At 31.5% G+C, this 8,702-nt stretch overlaps 1 long non-coding RNA gene and 1 pseudogene across 2 annotated transcripts; one reads left to right on the top strand and one right to left on the bottom strand.

Annotated features, from left to right (window-relative positions):
* The first annotated feature begins 323 nt into the window (after nucleotides 1–323).
* Nucleotides 324–7,343, top strand: LOC149494134 (uncharacterized; annotated as a pseudogene).
* Nucleotides 3,089–6,661, bottom strand: LOC119371154 (uncharacterized). 2 transcript variants are annotated; one of them, XR_016322209.1, is made up of 3 exons: nucleotides 6,480–6,661; nucleotides 6,233–6,289; nucleotides 3,089–3,262 (listed from the first exon to the last, which is right to left on the bottom strand). It is a non-coding gene; the product is annotated as an uncharacterized LOC119371154 (long non-coding RNA). The 2 variants fall into 2 exon arrangements; XR_005178726.2 differs by having other exon boundaries at nucleotides 3,089–3,251.
* Nucleotides 7,344–8,702: the final 1,359 nt, after the last annotated feature.

Genomic DNA, 8,702 nt, shown 5'->3' with positions numbered 1-8,702 from the left:
TTTAGAATTTTTCTATTGAGCCATTTTTTCAAATATTTACTTATTGAAATCTCAGACTTTGCGCGTGTTGCTCACGAAGCCCTTCTGTAGGCTTTTTGACAGAGTGTGATAACACTTAAGAAATTGAGCGCGTTTACCATTAATGCTCCATTACTTATTGAAAACCCAACCCTTTTGAGCTCATCCCAAGCCTAAATGATTAAGCTAAAACGAAAAGAACCCTAAAGTAATCCTAAAATGACTCCTTTGGCCCTAACCACTATTGTTTGTCTCTCTCTCGAATTCTTTACTCTTAAAAGAAAAAATTGATTCTTGTTGGCATTATGGGGACCGATCAAAGTGGAGGGACCACTATATTGCCTGAGAATTCTACATCTAAGAGCCATCATTGGTGTGGTAGACCATAAAAAAGAGGTGAGATTCTTCCTCGTTCAATTATTTTAGGTTGTTTCAAGTTGTCTTTTTGCTTTTGTTGATTATTTGATAGTTTAAAATGTGTTTTTGAAACTATAACTCCATAATGCATATTATTGTACTGTAAGGAATCTTAGAAGGTCATGTTTTGCATGTTTCACGTATTGTTGTGGTTTTAAGGTCTTGCATGATTTTTACGCTGAATTGATGTTAACAATTATGCATTGTTATGGTTTTCTCTATATATGCAGAATGGCAACTCTTAGGTCAAATTATGCATAAAGCCATAGGGGTCAGTTCGTTGTTGACCCTAACAAATGGGTATATGTAGGAGTGATAGTTACTGTTACTAACCCGACTTTTGATCCTGACCTTTTGTCCTATCCCAATATAATATCATATATAAAAGATTTATGTTATTCTAAGATTCATGGCCTCTATCATAAGTGTTCAAGAAATTCAAATTATAGCTTGATTATAAATAATGGTGTATTGTCCTATATTAGGCTATCTGCTTATGATGAAGATACTCTTGAGTTGTTTATTAATCACATTGCTGTGTTAGGTGATGCTGGAAATGCTTTGAGTGCGTTCTAGAGTCAACCATCTATAGAGATAGTGGATAGACATAGGCCTAATGATGTCCGACCTCTTGATGAAGGATGTGAAGATGAGGGTGATGATGAGGATTCAAATGGCAATGATATTTATGAAGTTCCTCTTTAAGAGGAAAATGTGTGATTGATGATGAGGATGAAGAGGTTAAAGTTGTCAGACAAAAGGTGAGGGAAGCAAAAAAGAAAAAGAGACTTAATACAAAAAATTAGGATATAGGTAAGAATAATGATGAGTGAAATGGGGAGGATGATGAATGTGATGAGGATGATGAGATATATGGAAGTATAGGTGCACTTCATGGAGGTAGGAAAGATGAGAATGAGTTTAAATATTATGATAACTTTGATTATGGGGTTACTTTAGTGATTCGTATGAAGAGGTTGCGGATGATACTTAAGGGAAAAAGTAGTACCCTAATTTGATCCTTCATTTTCTATACTTAATTTGTGTGCTAGTATGACTTTTTCTAGTGTTTCACAAGTTAAATATGTCATTGCTAAATATGTTGTTGTAAAGGGGATGGGGGTTCATTATATTAATAATGAACCTAAAAGGGTTAGGGTTAAGTGTGGAGACAAGTGTCCTTGGACCTTTTTTACTTCCAATAAGAGTTATGATGACAATTGATACTTAAGACCTATTATTCACAGCACAAATGTTGTAGGGCGCAAAGAAATAGGTTTGCCACTTCAAATTTCTTGGCCAAGCAACTTAAGAATAGGGTTACCCAACAACCAAATATTATTTTGAGAGGGACAAAAAATATATGCAAGTCTAAGTTAAGAGTTAATGTGGGTATGAGTGTTTGCAAAAGAACAAAAACAAGATAATGAGAGAGATTATAGGGCCATTATCAAGTTTAGTATGCTACGTTATATAATTATGTAGTTCAGATACTATTAAGTAATCCAGGTTTTACATGTCTAGTGAAAGCAAATATTGATGAAGGAACAAGAAGGAATAAGTTTGTGGGGTTCTATATTTGCTTTGATTCACTTAAAAGGGGTTGGTTAGATGGCTGTACGCTATGATTGAACTAGATGGGAGCTTTTTGAAAGAAATTTGCAGGGGTCAATTACTTAGTGTTATGGGTAGGGATGGAAATAATCAAATTTTTTCATTAGCTTGGGCTGTTGCAGAGATGGAGAATAAGTTCAATTGGAATTGGTTCTTAAAGTGATTAAAGCATGATCCACCATTGGAAGATGGAGATGGATTTTGTATCCTTTCAGACATGCAAAAGGTGTGTGTTTCAATTATTTAAATTATGTTTCTAAACTTTGTTTTAATAATTTAAAATTACATATTTACAATCTCAAGTGTATGTGTGTTTGCAAGGACTTGATAGTGCTTTGACGGAAATTGCCTAAAGTTGAGCATAGGATGTGTGCTAGGCATGTCTATACAAATTGGTAAAGAAATAGAGAGGTCAAGAGAGGAAATTGGCCTTTTGGGCTTGTGCCGAGTCTACATTCATTTCACAGCTCAAGCATAATTTGGATGAACTGGCCAAACAGAGATATGGGATTTTGGATGATACATTGCACTACCCACTCCACACATGGACAAAGGAATCCTATCAAACTCACTTCAAATATGATGTAGTTGTGACAACCAAAATCCGGTTTCGTAAAACAGGAACCTTAAGAGCCACATTAGGTTTAACACCGAAGTATTAAATCAGCATACTTAACACTTTGACAATTTAAAAACGTTTTCATTTAGTTTTACAAAAATGACTTAGAAAAATTTTCGGAGAATTCCTACAAAAAAGCTGCAAGAGTTTTCCCTATATATTTAGTATCGTAAAATACAGAAAAATATTTAAAACACTTATATAATCCATCCACACCACAACTATATTTTCAAATTTATTTTTCCAAAACAAACTCCACATTCTCAACCCATCATCCAACACATCTCATAAAAACTCAAGACAGAAAATAAGTCAATTCTTTTTAATTGAAAGCATTTAAGATATTTATTACATATCATAAAATATTTTGATTCTGAAAATAAATCTATTATTCTAAATATTTAGTTCATAATACTTTGACTTAAATAAAAATATTCTAGTGCCTTAATTATATTTACATGCCGCTAGCTTTTTCTAAAGACTAAAAAAATAAAAGAGACACCATTGAAAACTAACTGCAGTGAAATAAGAGGCCTCTGAATAGTTTGATTCTACTGTGGATCACCTACCCCGATTCAGCAACCTACGCGTGAACTAAGCATAAAACTTAGTGGTGTTTATTTCCCAATTATAGTAGGGAAATACACATAAATAGTCAAAATATCACATATTATCATACACAATATTTTATCATAATCATGATATAGTATATTTCAGACGCATAATATAAATATTCATAGTCAGCATGCTTAATTAAATCCAATAATCATGTATTACTCAATTAGACATACATAATCATGATATCACATAAATCAGCATATGTTCATAAAAACAACATTATTATTTATTTAATTAATTTATGAAATTTTTTTTTATTAGGCCTTTAGCATATTTAGAAGAATCAAATAGCAGACAGAGAATTCCATAATAAACATACGGCTCGAAAGCTTAGGTAACATCATACGGCCATTGGTCGAAATCAAACGTCTATATCCAGTAAATGGAGTTCGTTAGCTCCTATAAAAATTGGAGTTTGTTAGCTCCTATAAAATGGGATTCGTTAGCCCCTATAAGACACTGCATGTTACATATAGACAATATTGTATTCCTATGACATGTCATACCACTATACAACTATTGACTCAGCCAAGTAGACCAAGACCGATAAAATATTTATTATAAGTAATTCATTTTATAATTCATTCATATCAGTGTTCTTATACGGATCAGCCATCACTCATCCATGGAGCTCAAGGAAACAAGGAGCACAACTTGGAAAACCATTGGTACTTCCTAGTGGGCCAATTACAAGGAGTCGTGCAAAGAGATATGGGGCAGTCATGTCCTTATATGTTCAAGAACAAGTGACACAAGAGCTTCATGACCTTGCTTTCAACAAGTGCTATGTGAAGCTTGAAGGAACACCTAAGTTTCTTACTTTGCTCAAGGCGTGTGTTGAAGATGGAAGCACGGCTGTGTTGAGTAGCACGCCTTGCCGGTGCTAGGGCTTGAGTCTGGCGAGCACGCTTGCCCGTGCTAGGGCCTGAGTCTGGCGTTAGAAGAAGACTGAATCAGCAGAGGGTAGCACGCCCGTGCTGCGTAGCACGCCCTGGCCGTGCTTGAGCCTGAGTTTGGCATATTAAGTTGGCCTTTTTTTGTTATTAGTTGGATTGTAATGTTTGTAATAGGTTGGGCCACCAATAATTGAGCCAGCCTTATCTTTTATCCTTGATTTGTTTAGATTAATTAGTCCATATCCTTTAGGGTTCAGGTTTTAGACTTAGTATAAAAAGCCTTGTTATGTTATTAAACACATATTGATTAAATATTGAAATTTTCAGAGCTGTTCATGTTTTTGGCGTGTTCTTTGATTAGAGTGATTGTGAGATTCCTTTTCTCTAATTGCATCAAGAATCTAGGTAAACTTATCAATTTACTTGTGGCGTTTATCTTGTTCTTAATTACTCTATCATTGGTGTTCTTGCTTCCTTAAGCTTTGGGTGCCATAGAAGGGGAGTTTAGTTTGATCTTTGAAGCTATCTTGTCATAGAGTTCTTGGAATTAATTTCCATAGGGTTCCGCGTCATGTTCACAAATAAAACATCTAGTCTCATAATTACACTAGAATGTTTTATTACAGTCTGAAAGATATTCTCTTTCATAAATCCTCTTTCTTCATAAAATCATATTTTTCCATACTAAATATTTCATCATAATTTCATATCCATAAATCATATATTAAACATATAATCATACTTGTATTTTTATAATTTATTATATTCACAAAGAATAAAATATTCTATCATGGCACTAAAAATTTATATCATCCAACTAAAATTATAATCATAGCATATTTTCACATAATTACTCATAATTCACTAATAGGCACATATTCCAAGACAATGGCATGATTCCCAAGGCACTGATATTAAACATGGTATATCACCACCTAATTAATCCATATTTCACTTATTTTCTAATATTCTCCTAACTTGGACTTCAGTGGATCAATTAATTAATTAATTAATCTAAGAGGATTTTTAAACTCAGTATTTCTTTAGCTTCCTAAATTATACTAATTAGCTACCTAATTGATGTAATAGTCATAAAATCCTATTATTTTTATTATTCCTATTATTTACCAATTAAGTACCTAATTAAGCTAGATATCACCAATTAACTCCCTATCCACTTAATTAAATTGCTACTAATCAATTAATTTATTACCACTACTAAATTATTACTAATCCTAATTAATCATCAACTTAATTAAGGCTAAATTATAATTTGGTCCTTGGAGTCCTTGATAATTACAAATGGGTCCCACTTGGAATAAATAGACTAATGGCATATTAAATTATCTATAGTCTATAATTAATCTCTTTTAAGGGTCCAATTTATAATGATGGTCCTTAATCAAGTCCCAAATAGTCCACAATAATGCAAATTACATTTGGGTCCTTACAAAATGTCATAATGGTCCTTAAAGTTCTCTTTTTGTCCAAATCCTCCTTAAGCATAGGGAAATTTCTCCTTAGTCCTTGGAATATGTCCAAATAAGTCCATGAGTCATGAAAATGTTATTTGGTACCCAAAATAAATTCTGTCTCCATTTAATTTTTATATATCAAGTCCAATAATTTATTAAAATTATCCTTTTATTATCTTTACATCACACTATAACATTACATATCACATATACAAAATAATATTTAAACATCATAAAAATAATACCATAAAATTTAGCTAACCTTAGAAAAAATACATGAACAATTTTTAAATTTCACAAAAATCTGTATTTAGCATCTACAACATTCATATATGTAGATTTAAGCATAAAATCACAAAAAAATGACATAAATTTTTAAGAAAATTCATTATTAGGTTCGGCCAAATCAACACCCATGCACTAAAAATTTCCACAATGCACATATTTACAAATATTGAACATTTAAAGCGTAGATCAACTTATTTATAACTCAAAAATTAAGTCTTGAAGCATGTAAACAAAGAAATCAAACATAAATTCCTAGAATATCTAAAATAAGGGAAATAATCACAAACCTCAATCTTTTTATGCTCCAATCTTCTCCTTTCCTTTGGACTTGGAGGTCTCTCCCTCTAAATCAAGGAAAAATGAGGAGCTTTAAAGTAAAAACGAAAATGAAAAAAAAAGAAATATATTTGTATACACACACACACTAAAAAGATGCAAATGATATGTTTTATACAAGACTAGCCATGGAGAATGAAAATATATAAGGGTTTGAAGAGAGAAAAAGACAGAAACAAAAATGTGTAAAAATCTTACTCTTAAATGTTTGATCTTGCAAAATAAACTTCAAAACCGTGGAATATGCCTTTAGTGCTCCATAATATCTTATTTTGGTGAAGAAACATAAGTGTTTGATTAGGGAGAAGAAGATGGTTCAGTTATGGTAATGAAGAGAAGAAAGAAGAAGAAAAAGAAAGAAAAGAGAGAAATGGGAGGAGGAGAAGAGTGATGCGTTGATTTTGGGAGTGTGCAATAAAATGAGTGGTTTTATTGTCTTTTGGTTAATTGAATGCATTAGTTTAAGACCATAGGATAATAGGTGCACACAAGGTTATTAACCATAGGATTTAGTGTTTTAACTAGTGGATAAGGAATCTTGTTAAAATAATATCTTTTGATTTTTGCATGGTAGTTAAAGTATAAATCCTTGGTCTTAAACCATTGGGTAAATAATACATAGGTGTAGACAACAATTTTGTCTTTATTATAAAATATTGTCGATCTAATTTAGTCTTTTTCAATCCAATGGCTAGAATTTGACACTACATACGTGCATAATATAAATTTTGATTGTTTATTATAAATTGCACTGTGTTATCAAAACACATGGCAAATAACTAATATGCCCTTATAGCACTGTAATTCACCAAAATCATAATTAAATCATAATAATATGTAATTAGACTCAAAAATGATTTAATGCATGCTAATGACATGTTCAGAAAATATGGATGTGATAGTGGTGACAATAATCTCTGTGAGAAATTCAGTGGGTGGATTCTTAAAGCTAGGTCAAAGTCCATAATTACAATGCTTGAAGAAATCAGGTTAGAAGTGATGAAGATGGTTCACAACAAAGAAGAAGTGCTTCCACTTGGATATCAAATATTGCACATATAGCCATAGAGAAATTGGAAAGGGAAAGGCACAGGCCTTTGACTGGTTCATTAATCTAAATGGGGATAATGGCTTTGAGGTTTATAATATTTACAACACAGCAAACAAACATTGTGTTCACTTAAAGAAGTGGACTTGCACATGTAGAGGTTGGGACTTGACATGAATTCCTTGCGCTCATGCAATTTGTGCAATTTACTCAAAGAATGAGGAGCCTGAGTCATATATTGCTAAATGGTACCATAGGGAAACATATCTAAAGCATACTGGTGCTCTATAAAACTAGTTAGAGGGAGGATTTTCTGGCCTCAATCCAGTAATGACATTATTGGACCTATAAAAATAAGAAAGAAACGTGGTAAGAGGAAGAAAATAAGATGAAAGGATATTGAGGAAATAAAGAAATCTATAGTTCAGTTGAGTAGGATGGGAATGATTATGCAATGTACATCTTATGGAGGAAAGGAACATAACAATAGGAGATGTGCAAGGGGAAAATCTTAGTCAAAGGTAATTTTGTATCTTTTATAGTTGATGATAATTGTTTTATTTGATGATATAGTAGCTAAGATAATAGTTTGATGATATAATTAAATGATAGTTATTTAATTTGATGATATAGTTAGCTAAGATAATAGTTTGATGATATAATTAAATGATAATTGTTTAATTTGATGATAATTGTGTTGGCTCAAGGGTCAAATATTAATCTCGAGATTTTCATGATTAAAACAAAACAAAACAAATAAATTTAAATTATATTATTTGTGCTAATAATATTTTATGCAGAATACATATGGAAAGTAATAAATGAACAAGGCAAGTCCTACAAATTCAAGGATTATGAAGAATTTTGAAGACCCTAGTGGTTAGACTTTTAGAAATTATTGTAGGATAGAGAGAACACTCAATTATAAGCACAAAAATCAATTTTCTCTCATCAAAATTATTTTTCAAAAATAGTTCTTCAAAATATATCTTTTCATTCCTTGATTTTACATTAAAAATCGTTTTTCGAATTCTCTTAAGATTCGAAATATTCGAATAACCTAAATTAAAGAGACTTTGTCTCTAACAATTTTGGTAATACGAATAACTTGAATAAAGATCTTATGCACTTCATTTTCGGAAACAAAACCTTTTTGAAGATCTAAGAATCTTGATTTATCTTTTTACCTAAAACGAAGAAAGATCTTATTTTAATTCGTTTTAGTAAGAAAAATATTTTTGAAAAATATTTATTCAAGTCTTTACTTTCGAAAATCTTTATTTTAAGGAATGAAAGATTGTCTCTTATTTTCTTACCAAAAAGAAAGAATATTGACTCAAGATTTTGGTAACAAGGATTTCCGTATCTTCTAA

Source organism: Jatropha curcas, chromosome 8 (assembly GCF_041381405.1).
Source record: "Jatropha curcas cultivar XTBG-Jc1 chromosome 8, XTBG_Jcur_1.0, whole genome shotgun sequence".
Taxonomy (NCBI): domain Eukaryota; kingdom Viridiplantae; phylum Streptophyta; class Magnoliopsida; order Malpighiales; family Euphorbiaceae; genus Jatropha; species Jatropha curcas.
The sequence above is the reverse complement of the archived record's forward strand: the minus strand, read 5'-3'. Positions and strand labels throughout refer to the sequence as shown.